The sequence below is a fragment of the Henckelia pumila genome, chromosome 3, assembly GCF_033568475.1.
Source record: "Henckelia pumila isolate YLH828 chromosome 3, ASM3356847v2, whole genome shotgun sequence".
NCBI classification, from domain to species: domain Eukaryota; kingdom Viridiplantae; phylum Streptophyta; class Magnoliopsida; order Lamiales; family Gesneriaceae; genus Henckelia; species Henckelia pumila.
This window is the reverse complement of record NC_133122.1, coordinates 55,943,215-55,959,215: the sequence shown is the minus strand read 5'-3', so window position 1 is coordinate 55,959,215 and position 16,001 is coordinate 55,943,215.

Below are 16,001 nucleotides of genomic sequence, written 5' to 3'. Positions count from 1 at the left end.
AGCTTGCATAAGCTCCAAAAATCCGAATCCACAAAATAATCACTCGTTTCCTATTTTCTTGTACGTTCACCCCAAATTCCCATTAATCCAATATTTATTTTTCTCGAAAAAAAATCATAAACATCTATCTTTAAATGTTTGAATGAACGCTTCACCAACTCACCGATTTTAATAAATGCAATTAAGCTGAGATTGGTAAGGCATATATGCTCCACAAGAACAGATCGATCCTAAAAAGACATTGGCACAAATACAATTATGGACTCCATGCACCAGCCCCTACAAGCTGAGATTAATTAGATGTTGACGGAGTTAGAAACAAGTTGTGTCCATCTCTAGTGATCAGGGGTGCTTTCTTTGTATTGTGTAAAAGTCGCCATCCCGGGACGGACGGTGAAATGAGCGGAGTTATATATATATATATATATGGAATTTTGCTGCCAAGAATTCTGCTTAAAAACATATGACGAGAACGGCAACTCTTGTAACTCAACTACTAGCACGTGTAGCCTCTGATACGATTCTTTTCTTCTTCTTGTGTTGCAGTGTGTAATGGCGTTCTACCATCTTGCAAGGTTAACTTGTATTGTAGTAATAATTGTAAATCAAGACATTATGAAATAATGCATTTTGTTTACTTTAAAATAAAATAAAAAATGCAACGTAATAGTAATCTATTTCTACTAATTTATTTAATAATATGACAAAAACCCAACAATAGCGTTAATAGATTTTTAAAGGAGACATTTTTTTTTCAAATATTTTTTTAAAAATAAATTTCTTAAATTTTATTTAGGATCGAATATGTTAAAATCAAGTTTTATTTTTTTTAATTTTATTTATTCAACATATCTTTCTGATCGAAAAAAAAAATATTCAAAATATTTGTAGCATGTTAATTAAGATAATTAAAGTGCAAATCTTAAAATTTATGCATAATAATTTGTAAATAATTCTGTATTCTGTTACCAAATTTTATTAACCAACAAAAAGAAGAAATTACTCGGTGCATACTATGAAATAGCCAAGTGTCTTCATGCTACATCCTATCTTATAATCTTATTTGTAAAACATCCAGATTCTCATAATTGCCCAAATTTTGTTCATTTGAATGTTAAATAAAAATAATTTATTTTTAATTTTTAACAATATTGTTGCTCAATTTTTTTGGTGTGTAACAGTTAGACATTCGATTTGTGTCATTTAGTAGTCAATAAACATTTGGATTTTTATTTCTACTATAAATGGGTGAATGAAGGGAAATAGAAAAATTGACATACTTTTTGTACTATGACAATAAAATAACTGATCATTTAAAATATTTAAGCAATATTTACACTTTTACAAAATTTGTGTTTAATATAATATATAGATATATAACATCACCATAAATTTTATGAAGAATAAGTTTCATAATGTGATAATTTGTTAATTAAATCATGTTATATTATAAAGAAAATAAAAAATAATATAAATTGAACTCTTTAAACACAACATTTTAATTGTTTTTAAAATATCATATTGCATTTGTAAAGTTAATTATATACTATAGCAACATAAGTGAAATCAAAAAATAAATTATTTCATATAGTTTCTTTGTTATTACAAATACATTGTGTCTATTCACTTTTTATTTAATTATAAAAATTCACCTTCAATGAAATATTGGTTTGAATTATTTTCTATCAATTTAAGAATACAAAATTTAAAACACATTTTTTTAAAATCAATTCTAATAAAAAAAAATAAAATTTGGTTATGACATACTTATAAAAATATTTGAAAATAATGATTAATTTTACAAATGCAATATGATATTTTAAAAACCAATTAAAATGTTGTGTTTAAAGAGTTCAATTTATATTATTTTTTATTTTTTTTCTAATATAGCATGCTTTAATTAACAGATTATCACATTATGAAACTTATTCTTCATAAAATTTATGGTGATATATATATCTATATATTATATTAAACACAAATTTTGTAGAAGTGTAAATATTGTTAAATATTTTAAATGATCAGTTATTTTATTGTCATAGTACAAAAATATGTCAATTTTTCTATTGCTTTTCATTCACCCTTTTTATAGTAGAAATAAAAATTTAAATGTTTATTGACTACTAAATGACACAAACCGAATGTCTAACTGTTACATACCAAAAAAATTGACAACAATACTGTTAAAAATTAAATATAACTTATTTTTATTTAAATTAATAATGAGAATAATTAAGAGTTTTTTTAATTAATTTGTTCATTAGCCTATTTTCTTTTAATTGTTTTTCACATTTTAAATTTGTTCATTAGCCTATAACAAACCGAATGTCTAACTGTAACACACCAAAAAAATTGAGCAACAATATTGTTAAAAATTAAATATAAATTATTTTTATTTCAATTAATAATGAGAATAATTAAGAGTTTTTTTAATTAATTTGTTCATTAGCCTATTTTATTTTAATTTATTTTTTCACATTTTAAATTTGTTCATTAGCCTATAACTTCCATTTTACTCCCTTTCTACTATTAATTGTGTCAAATTGTCAAAATTTTGTTATACATAAATTTCATATGTTATTATATGATTTTTTTTTCATTTCATCCATACATTTTTAATATTCCAATATAAAATTTTGTAATAATATTAAACCATAATTTTTCAAGATAAAAAATCATTATTACTCATAAATATTAATATTAAAAATAAAAATAAAAATGATTCACTTAAAACATAAATCCACCAGAGAAACCCAATTAAAAAAACCAAAAAAAAAACTCACTAAAAAAACTCATATATTAAGAGTCAATTAAAAACCCAATAAAAATAAGATGCAATAAAACAAACAAACTCAATATATAGATCCAATTAAAAAAATCCAAAAAAATTACACTCACTAAAAAAAACAGATATTAAGAGTCAATTAATTTAAATAAAAATAATTTATATTTAATTTTTAACAATATTGCTACTCAATTTTTTTATGGTGTGTAACAATTAGACATCCGGTTTTTGTCATTTAGTAGTCAATAAATATTTGGATTTTTTTTTTACCTTCCAAAAGTAAAATATTTTACATTATAAAAATATTAGCCAACTATTGTGTGTGAAATTTTATATTATATAGTATACATAGTTTATCAATAATTAATTTTAAGGTAATAAAAACAAACTCAATTATTAACAATAAATACAAACTCAATTATTAACCCATTAATTCATGTAGGAAGAGAGAGGAGTTATTGTGCTTCCTCAAATGTCCTTATAATTTTCATGCAATTCTCAAAACACCCATTGCATTTAACACGCCAATGAACAAAATCTGGACAATTATGACAATACACAATAAAAAAACTTTGCCCTCCATTCACCCTTTTATATTAGATTATAGTAGATAAAAATAGAAATAGATTATCAAAATTCATCTTCAATGAAATATTGGTTTGAATTATTTTCTATCAATTTAAGAATACAAAATTTAAAACACATTTTTTGAAAATAATTCTAATAAAAAAATAAAATTTGGTTACGACATACTTATAAAAATATTTAAAAATAATGATATGTCATAATCAATAGAATATGATCATAAAAATAAATTAGAGAAATAAAATTTTAGCAAAACATAATTCTTAGAAAAATCTAAAAAAAATTAACATAAAAATGATTTAGATGTTAGAAAATAAAAATTTGCATGTATTCTTTAAAATTATTAAAGATAATATATATTTATTTTATTATAACTATAAAAGTGTAAATAGAATGACTAAGTTTTTCACTATGGATTTTTTATTTTGCCCTTAGATTGTATATTCATTCGATTAATTGTATTGATATGAAATTTTCTACACAATGTTTTAAAAATATAAAAATTGTTGTATAAAGTGAATATATGTTTGAAAAATAAAATATATTTTAACTGAAATTATTTTTAAAAAAAAATCATGTATATTTAATAATTTTATCTTTAAAAGTGTGAATAGAAAAAAAAATATTTCATTACAGAATTTTTCAATAAATAATTGCATGAACATTTGGTGGAAAATGAATGTAAAAAATTAAAGAAAAATATAATATAAAATTTATGGATAATTGGAATTTAAATAAAATTAAATATTATAAATCTCATTCATAAATATTAATAAATCAAATATAATTATGGAAAAATAAAGAAAAAATTGTAATTTTGGTCCGCTAATATTTGCAAATTATGATTTTGGGTCTATATTTTCATATCAGATAATTACGCCTTTGAAATCTCATGATTTTTAAAAACCCATTATGAAAAATAAATTATCTATTAAGTCTTTTTGTTTTCAAACCTTGAGCACTTATATCCCAATATTTTCAAGTTTGAGCGCATCCCTTATCTATACGTGTTTTTGAAGGCGTTCGTATCCAAAATTTGAAACACAAGGACTTAACAGATATATATGGTTTTCAGCGATATCGAAATTTCAGTTTCAGTTTTTCTTGCGTAAATTTTAGTTATTTTTCATCAAAAATGCTGATGCAATACAATAAAAGTTTACGCTACAAAAGTATCACATCGAAAAAAAGACTCTAAAATCATAAAAAAAAAAAACAAATACAACAGACTTTGAAATCTGATAACACAGAGTATCAAAATTACAAATAAAGAAACTTATAGAATCAAAAAAAGCAATTTTTCCAAAAATAAATGTCAAAATATAATCCATGCACATTTATCTAAATAAATTTAAGACTCAAACATAAGACTTTATCAAATATTAGAAATTTACTATATCTTTAAAAAAATAAAACAAATGCAATATTATTCGAAATTTTAATTATTACTTATTTTAATTTTATTTTAAAGGTGTATAAATTAAAATTTATGATTTGTCTTATGTTATATCTAATACATTTTCACGTATCTAACGTGCGAGATACGTGTTAATTGATTTTCTAAATATCATACTACATTTATAAAGTTAATCATATACTATTAGAATATAAATGTAATCAACGAATAAATTATTTTCATATAATTTATTTGTTATTAAAATACACTGTGTTAATTCGCATCCTATTTAATTATAAAACTTCATCTTTAGTGAATTGGTTTGAACTATTTGCTATAAATTTAATAAAACAAAATTTAAAACGCGTGAGCATCAAAGTGATTTTTTCTGAAAAAATATATAACAGAAAAATAAAATTTGATTACAAAATACTTTTAAGAAAATTTGAAAACAACAATACATCAAAATTGAATAAAAATTTGATAATTATAATAAATTAGAGAAATAAAATTTTATCGTACATAATTCATAGAAAAATCTAAAAAATTAAAATAAAATTTATTAGATGTTGGGAAAAAATATATATTCATTAAAATTATTAAAGATAATAAATATTTATTTTATTAGATTGTGTATTATTTCGATAACATAAAAATGATTAGATGTTGGAAAAAAATATCTATTTATTAAAATTATTAAAGATAATAAATATTTATTTTATTATATTGTGTATTATTTCAATCTAAAACAATTAACATAATAATTATTTTCACTCTAAATTTTCTATTTTGTCCTTAGATTGTGTATTATTTCGATTAATTGTATTGAAATTTTCTACATAATGCTTTAAAAATATAAAAAATGATATATAAAGTGAATATATATATATATATATATATATGTGTGTATGTGTGTGTGTGTGTGTGTGTGTTTGACAAATAAAAAATATTTTCACCGAAATTATTAAAAGAAAATCATGTATATTTAATAATCTATTACCTTACCTATCTAAAAGTGTGGATAAAAATATAAAATTTTACCATTGTGAAATAACAAATTTTCTGTTTTATTTACACTATAAGTAATATCATATAAAAATATATAGAGATATAAAAGTAAAAACAACATTTTAGTTAGGGCATAAAAGTAAATAAATATTTTTATTATATTATATGTAAATATTAATATCCATAAATATATCATACACTTTCATTAAATTTCAACTAATGCGTTCATTAATACCATTACATAATTCATTTTTAATTATTATTTTCTGAAAAACTATTTTTCATTTTTCACAATTTGTTTTTATTTATTTTACACCTTATGTAATGTTAGGCAATATAAAAATATATAAGAATAAGCTAAATTTTAGTTTGTGACTTACTTAAGTTGAAGTTAATCAAATAGATAAATAATTTTTTAAAAAAAGAAAAGAAAAAAAATTAAAACTTACGGTATTAATATAAAAATTAAAAATTAAAAAATATAAGAATATAAATCTTGAAAAAAACAAAACAAAAAACTAAAATTTACGGTAATAATATTAAAAGTTAGAGTTAAAAACATATATTTACGAAATTAATGTAGAAGTATAAATTAAATTTATTACCTACCTAAAAATGTGAATAAAAAATCTAAAATTTTATCATTGTGAAATCTATCTATCTATTATCTATAACCTATCTAAAAGTATGAATAAAAAGGTAAAATTTTATCATTGTGAAATAACAAATTTTCAATTTTATTTACACTATAAGTAAGGTCATATAAAAATATATAGGAATATAATACAAGTTAAATGACCAAATAATAAAAATAATATGCAAGTTACATGACTATAAATGAAAATGCATATACCAAAACAGAACAAAAAAAAACATGCGAGTTAAATGATCAAAATAAAAACAATATACAAGTGACATGATTAAAAATAAAAATGCATAGTAATATGACCAAAAATGAAAACATTCAAGTTACAGGATTGAAACTACAAATTCACCATTAACATGACTAAAATTGAAGAAAAAAATGATCATTGTATTATTTCAGTTGATTTTCATAATAAATAATTAAAGTTTATATGATTTTTATTATAAGGCCGTAAAAATCTCAATAATTATTAAAAAAATAATAAATAGATATATTATATAAACAAAGTGTCACCACGTGCATCGGACGTGCTGTTTATTAGTAATAGAAAAAAAATCACAAGTGCTGTTTGGTTTTAATTGAAGGGAATTAAAGATGGTACAAAATTCCTATTCTTGTAATCTTCCCTTATTTGGGGGGCCAGTATTTTTAGTTTCAATTTCGAAAGGCCTTATTATTCCAATGAGATGCACGTGCATGAATTCCTACCTTTTTTTTTCCCCTTCTCGCATTTGATTTCTCCATTAATTCATCTACAAATCCATGCCAGCAATTTAATTACTGAATCAATGCATAAAAGAAATGTCCGTGTCTCGCAAGCTCATCAGCTCCAATTTTACGATTTTGATGCTTATCGAAAATCTTCATCAATCCCACAATTAATTAGTCTTAAAAATATTAAGGTTCCACAAAGTTGTTATCCAATCCCGAATATTAATCTCGGTAAATCGATTCTGATTTGCCTCTAATAATATTAACTAGTATGCATTTGTGGTCTATCACTATCATTCAACTGATGCATTTATTATGTCTACCAATCAGCACCCAAATTTTGTCTCAAGTTTCCCTTTCCCTCCATATATATAACTTTAATGCAAAAAACATATTATATTGAAATATAATTGGAAAATGGACTTCAATTTATTTTAAATTTAAACTAGACTTTATTTTTTTATTTTTTTTTTTGTGACGTGGAAACCCGCAGTCGCTACCTTCGGTGCGCACTGAGTAAACCTTCGGACTAACGCAATAGCCTGCAAACTACGTTAGCCAGGTAAACCACACTAGACAAGCCCTGTGTGACAGTATAGTCCAAGAAGGTGTTGGCAGAGGGAATCGAACTCCTGACCTCTGGCCAAGAGTTCTCCTACTCCACCAACTTGGACACCCCTATAACGCACTGGATTTTATTTATTGTAGTCAGACAAGAAGTACAATGAAAACCCGTCTGATTAGCTCCCACATTAACATACTATTGGGATTTATTCCACTCTACATATTGTCAGAATCTTCCTAGTCTGGATTTTATTTTGATTTTTTAGGGAACGGAATTCTGGTGTACGTTTTATACTATATAAAATGTAAGTATAATAATTTTTTTTAAAAAATCCTAGTCTAAAGGGGTGGGGGGCCGCATCGAACAAGCGCCAATTGATGCATTGAGATGAGCTCAACTACTGGGGCAACTTGCCCGAGCTCAAGTATAATAATTTTAATGAGTAAAATTTATTTTGATACATGAATTATTGGTAAAATGTCAAATTGGTACATGAACTATTGAAAATGGTTTAATTGGTACATAATCAACTTATAAAGTCAATTTTACCCTTCACATATATTATTTTAAAATCTTACATTATTTTAAGAGTCAATTATGAATAAATCCCCAAACCCAAACCTTTCTTTCTCCCAACTCCCTCCCTTAAAGATTCTTTCTTTGCACTCCCTAAGAACCACAAAACTTGATTATTTTAATATTTAATTCTTGTACTCAATATGGATTGTTTTGTGCTTAGATCTGAAGGTTTTATACTTATATCTAAAGACCTCTGTGCTTATATCTCATGTTTTAATGCTATTTTGGAACAAAGAATTATGTGCAAAAAATGGTATCAGAGCTTTAGGATAAATATTCAGACTTAATATTATTCGTTAACTCATACTTTTCTTTGTTGAGGAGAAGATTTTTTACAAAAGATGACTTCAAACGAAGGTTTGAATCAAGAGGATTTTATTTATATGAAATCCTATAAACAAGTTAATCTGTTCACAATAGATTACTTACGACAGAAAGATGATTTCTAACTCTCAATTTTTAGAAATTACCCCAGATTCCTCTAAACTCTCCAGAGATCTTAGAGAAATTCAAAAGACGGTACAATATTACAGCAATCAGCTGTATGAAATACCTCGGCAGATTGAAGGAATCCTTAAGAAACAAGAAGAAATTCTTGTAACCCTAAAAGATCTTCAAACTAAAATCACAAATCTAGAACAAACTTTAAGTTCTAGAAAAGGAAATACAGGAGGAAGGTTACCACTCTTATTTGGTACCGAACCGTTGTTACATCAGAAAGGTAAAATCAAAATAGTTCAAAAACCTTTAACTGATGATGAAAGGATGATTAATCTTATAAAAGCAGTATCAGAGAAAAACACTATCTGATGACTACTTTAGAGAGATTAAATCTCGAGGATCTACAAGATCTCGCGGATTTTTTTGCGAATCTCAAAGTAGTAGATCTAAAAATGAACTCCCCTGAGGGTGAATAACCCATAGGAAATCCCCCAAGATATGCGGTTAAAACAGAAGAACCACATAGTGAGTTTCAGGTTGGAAAAAATTCACATCCAGCAGGAACCAGATCAAGAAGGAGTAAAATCTCACTCCATCAAACTCCTTACGAAAAAACTATTTTAGATCCAATACATCCTTACGGGGTTATGTTAAACCTTGATGTTTTGGACTTCAAAAACAGAGAAGATCTTATAGATGATTGGACGTCAGCTATGAGAATTGCAGCCGGGACATTAGATCCCAATAAAGAAGGATTCATTAAATTTTTAGAAATGAGTCTAATGGGATCTGTCAATATTGCTTGGGAGATGACTATGCCAGATACGAAGGAATCAATCTTAGCAGGAGAATCCCTCAGCGAAATTGGAGAAAGAATGGCCACCCTATTTAAAGCACAATTCATAGGGGTAGACTATTTCAACAATCAAGATACAGAGAAAAAAAGAAGATATACTCAAGCTCTGTATAGCCTCGAGTTACATGATATCTGTTTAGTTGATGAATACATTATGTTATTCACTAAATACAGATGGAATTCAGGAGTCGAGGAAAATGTAGCTATTCAACTATTTTTCGCAAAAATGCCAAGTCCCTGGAGAGAAATGCTGATTAAAGAATACGTTCCAGGTCATCTTGACACTTTGGCAAGACGCGCGTCCTTTTTGAAAGGAAAATTGGCAGAATGGTGCCATATGACAGCATTACAGAAGAACTACAAGAAAATAAGGGGTATAAATAAACGTACACATTTATGTTGTAAATATAATGATCTTCCAACGATCATTGGAAACAGATCACAGGGATTTAAAAGAAAAAAATTCAGAAGTAATCCCTACAATAAAAGAATGAGAAGTTCTTGGAAACCAAGAACATTTTGGTCCAAACAAAAGGCCAGATCTTATAGGTCAGGAAGAAGAAGTGGACCTACAAGAACATCCCCAGTAACAAGCTCATCACAAAGCAGGGGAAGAACACCATCAAGAAGAACTTTCAGAAGAACTCATACAAGAGAAAGTGAAAGTTTCAAGGATTGCAACTGCTGGACATGTGGAGCAAGAGGACATATATCTACAAATTGTCCAGAAAACGAGAAAAAATGAGTTAAACTCTTTGAAGCAATACCAGATATGGATGATGCGGTCTTCTTTCAAGATCTAGTCCAAGTATATCAATTTGAGGATATCCCCTCAGATGAAAGCATATACGAAGAAGAGATATTGTTTAGTCAAGAAGATTCTGAGGATGGATCAGAATCAGAATCAGAATAAAGAAGAAGTGTTTCGGCATGAAACACATGAAAGTTTGACTGGATTCTTTAGCCAAACCACGATATCTCATAATATGATCCAAAGGATTATGAGAGAAAATCCAACGTTACAAAAGTACCAGGGATTTTCGGCAGGACAAGTAGAAAGAGTCTTAGGCAACCTAGGGCTTAGACAAAGAAGACATAATTTGATTTACAAAGTATCCAGAAGGGAAATGGCAATCCCCATGGAGTTAACAAGTAATCAAATAGAGATGCAGTTAATTCCTTTTGAAGAAATAAGAGAGGAATTGCAAAAGTTGAAAGGTGAGGTAGCAAGGACGATGTCTTGGATTCATATTGGAGCAATCCAAATAATGATCAAGGCAACTTTTAAAGAAGAAATAGATTCACCCATAGATATCGTAGTATGCGATAAAAGAATGGAGAATATTCAAGATGCTGTCCTGGGTACTATCTCAGGAAATCTTTGTGCAGGAAAAATTGTAGGAGTTATCTATCCAAGAATAGCCTACAATTTAGCTGACAGGGACTTTAGTCGAGCCTTGATGTTGCATCAAAACTTCAAGGAAAAGAGACTAATGAAGGAAGGTAATAATAGACCATATTCTATTACATATCAAATTTCATATGCTCTTTCTAATACTCATCATTCTGAATTATTTATTAGAAATGAGTTCATTGAAATTCCAGAGATCTTTGGGAAAGTTGCTCATGCAATATACCCAGAAAGAATCGAGTTTCCTTTAATTCAGGAAACATACATTCAAATTCAAGACAGACCGGTTCTATACAGAGACCTTAAAATAGAACCTCGAAGGTTATCTTTTCAAGGAAATCGAATGACAAGTAGGAGATGGGACAAATCTCCTATTCAAGAAATTCCACCAGAAGAAAAAGAGTTTTCTATAATAGGAAAACTTAGATCTCCAGAAGGATGGAAAGAAGTGAAAATAGTATTCGATATTACAAGTCATCGGAACCAGTTCCCTTGTAACTCGATTTACTATTTGGAACAACATGAAAAAGGAACTTACCAAGGATTGATAAATATTGGAGAATTGGAAGTTCAAATATGTGGAATTCCAGGAAAAGAAGTGGATCAGCTCATTCTTGGCCTAGAGTTTCTGGAAGACCATAAACCATGGAAACGCCTTGAAAAAGGAATAGAATTCATGGCAGAAGAAAAGACTTGGAGGATTCAATAAGAATTCTACGAGATGGAAAACCAAGAGAATTGGATAAGGGACAATCCCTTAATCAGATTCGAGAACTCTGTTTACAAACAGAGGAAGAAGCAGCTGTTGAAATTAGTAAGTCATGAACATGATTTACTAGATCGCATTGAAGATGTAGAAAGGAGTAACCATACTCTACCTTCTAAAGCCTTAGGAAGACTAAAGGTGAATAGTCTTAATCGGATTATTGAGTTACAACACAATCTGTTAAAAATGGCAGGGCCATTTAGTAATCCCTTTAAAAAATGACAACAAGTCCTTTCTCCATATACATTCCGATAGGGATGTTGTATGAACAATATAAGGCTGAATACTTTGCAGCTTATATTGATTCGGGAGCAGGAATTTGTACAGCAAAAAGATGAGTTTTCCCTGAAAAATGTGAAGAAGATTTGCCAAAAATTGCTGGACGAGATTTCTCTCGAAAAATTTTAATTCTTTGCAAAGGAATAAAACAAGCAGAGATCCTTATAGGAGGAGCAGGTCAGACACTTTGGTACAAGGTAAAGACACCACCAATCTATTTCCATGATACAGGAGCTGATATCCTATTAGGAAATAACTTCTTACAAATGTTTAAGAAGTACACACAAGACAATGAGTCAAGAAGACTTATGTTCACTACAATTTGTGATCATAAAATTATCGTTCAAAGACTCAAAGTTGCTTTTTATCGACAATTGCCTATAATATTTCGCAGCCAGCGTGGTGATAAGGGACAACGTTTTCACCAAAAAATGAAAGATCCAAGAAGGTTTTGAGAAACCATGTTGAAAATAACAACAGAACAAGAACTCTAAACAGAGGATATGGAGCTTCTCAAGGTAACTCTAAATCATAGAGATATAGAGTTAAAAAATAATATATCCCTTGAAGATGTCAAAAAGAGGCTCAAAGAAAGTTATAATGAGCATCCTTTGGCATGGTCGGATAGAAATCAACTCAAAGCCAGTCTTACTCTAAAGGAAAGCAAAGAGTATGAATTCGTCAGATATAAGCCTATCCCGATGAACATAACAGATCAAAGGGATATGAGAATGATTATCAAGGAACATTTGGACCTTGGTCTAATCAAAGAAGGAGTTTCACCATATAGTAGCCCAGGTTTTCTGGTCAGAAATCATGGTGAAATAAAAAGAGGGAAACCCAGGTTAGTTATTAACTACCAAGGTATTAATAAAATCCTGGAGTTTGACGGGTACTTCATACCTAGTAGAGAACATCTAATTAGCTGTGTACGAAATGCTAGAGTGTTCTCAAAATTTGATTGTAAGTCTGGATTCTACCAGATAAGAATGGAAGAAGGCAGCAAGAAATTCACAGCCTTCTCTACTCCACAAGGACACTATATTTGGGAAGTTATGCCTATGGGATTGGCTAATGCACCCCAGATATTTCAAAAAAAGATGGATAACCTTTTTAAAGATTATTTCAACTTTATGTTTGTTTATATTGATGATATTCTTATAGCATCAAAAAATATAGGCGAACACGTTAAACACTTAGAGATTTTCTCTAAAATTTGTAAACAAGAAGGACTGGTGTTATCTGAAAAGAAAGCAGTCATAGCAACAAGGAAAATTGAATTCCTCGGTATTGAGATTGATGAAACTGGAATAATTCTACAACCCCATATTATGGAAAAGGTAAAGAATTTTCCAGATAAACTCAAAGATGTAAAAATACTCCAGAGTTTTCTTGGAGTAGTTAATTTTGCAGGGATGTTCATTAACAATCTAGCAATGTACAGAAAGGTGTTCAGTCATTTGTTAAAAAAGAATGCTAGGTTTATATGGACCGATGACCATACTAAAGGGGTAAACCAATTAAAAGAGATATGTAAGAATCTCCCAAAAATGGCTATACCCGTAGATGAAGATGATCTGGTATTATTTATGGATGCCAGCGACGATTGGTGGGCGGCAGTCCTTACCAAAATCACTCCAGATGGGAAAATACCATGCAGATACTGTAGCGGTCTTTTTTCAGAATCTGAGGCCATTAGATGGCATATCAACGAGAAGGAATTTTATGCGGTTAAAAGGGCTTTTGAAAAATGGCCATTATTTTTACTTGCTAAAAAATTCACTCTGAAGGTTGATAACACCCAGGTAAAAGCTTTCCTAAAGAATAAGATTGAATCTAAACCTGAGAAAGCTAGGTTATTAAGATGGCAAGCATTATGTCAAAATTATATTTTTGATATTGTTATTATTAAATCTCATGAAAATATTCTTGCAGATTTTTTAACAAGAGATGGAAGGCAGTGACGTGGATTCCATCTTGAAAATGCAGAGGCATCTCAGGGAACACCTTGGGTTGCTTCAAAACGAGTTCAACCAGTTAGCCATTAATGCTGAAATGGCCGGCAGGTTACAACAAGCTGATCGGATCAAAGTATCTAATCGAATTACAGGATGTATGCAAGCTCAAACACAACTATGGGCTGCTATTCAAGGGCCAATTGTGAAGGCTATAGAGAAACCATTGGTTTCTCATAAACAAGATATACTAAAACCATTGGTTTTACAAGAACAAGAAATACAACCACCGATTGTGAAACAAGATGTTGAGGAATCTAAAACTCAAGACACAAGAGCTAATCTATCATCAGCCTTTGATGATCTGGATGAAGCAACAATTGATGAGGATAACTCATCAAGTCATCCCTCCGCCTCTGGGGTAAAAGAGGAAGAGATCAATCTTAGGCCCAACACTGACAAGGGCAAATCTAAGATTGATACTAATCCATCTATTATTTCTCCATTCCAGGTTTATCAACAGAAGTGGGAGAAATTGAATACAAGGAATGAAATCAACCCGAACACTTGCAGGGTTGATGTTGCAGGAATATATCCAAGGGTTTGGCTAAAAAACAATGTCAATCCTAAAGATGTAAAACTCTGGTATGAATTTGGGGCTTTGGCCTCAGTTTATACAACGTCACCAAGTTTTCTGGAGATATCACAGTTACCAAAATGGATTCAGGAAGCAGTCCAAGAAACATGGGCAAATAATGATCATTTGACCAGAGGAGATGTGCTTGAGTTATATTTTTTCAGTGCAGCTCCAGAACTAACAGTGAAAGGATCACACGAACCCTTTCATTTTATCAAGCTGAGGAGACCTGATATAAACAGTCATAAATTTATCAAGGATCCTAAAACTGAAGAAATACCCTTGGTGTCCACTTTCGGGGAAAATGAGATCTCAACCAGAAGGGCATGGGGTATTTGGGTCTGTCTTACTGAGATGGACAAAGTCAAGTTTCCATTCAAATTTTATCAGAATTCTGTGAACGGATCGTTCCTGTTGAACACAATGACAGGAAAAACTACAGCATTTGCGGAAGAACTCTTCGAAAAGAAGAGAAATCTTTTGTGAAACAACAAGCTGCCGGGGAGTAAAGAAACTCGCCGAAAATTTTGTAGCATGACTCATATTGGACGATGGTCAGAGAATATCTGCCCAGAATGCCCAAATCAGAAGGAGCCAGAATTTGGAAAAATCTTTAGACCCCGAACGGATCGAAAGGATTTTTCCGAGACAAGCAAAGGTGGACAAGGACCACCAAAGATGCGTTTTCACAGGGGTCTACTTCAAAAGCAAAAGATGCCCCGACAACAATAAAACAGGCATGTGAGGAGAATAAAGCCAAAAGAAAGTGGCAGGCATGTGATTCCTCCACTAGTAAAAGATGTCATCAATAATGGCATAAAAAATTCAAGACAGCTGCCTCCTCCACTAGTAAAAGATGTCATCAATAATGACATAAAGAAATACAAGACAGCTGTAAGATTCCCTGAAGTTTCTCGGTAAAACGAGTGAAACTACAGCTATAAATACAGGCATTTGAGGAAGATGAAGACATCAATCATTCCCTTCAGTTTTTTTACGAATAAAATTATTGTAATATTTCTCTTTCTATTGTAATAAGTTTTCGTTTATGTATTTCAAGAACGAGGCTACTATGAGTAGCTAAACAAGTTGTCTTCTCCTCTTCAAATGAGTTGATTTATGTAATAATATTATGTCTGAATAATTTTTCTAAAGTCTCTTGTTCTTTCATGTTCATATTTTATAATTAAATTTATATACCATACGCCTTACGGTAGAAAACGAATTAAGGCTGTGCTGGGTGTCGTTGAAGGAGCTTGTGCAGAAACCATCTGTTGCGACTGCGTGGTTGAAGTGTGAGGAGCACTTCGTAAAACTCGGCAGGTATGACCCGACGACATTATGGTCAAAGAGGTATTTAAATTTGATTTACTTTACGGAA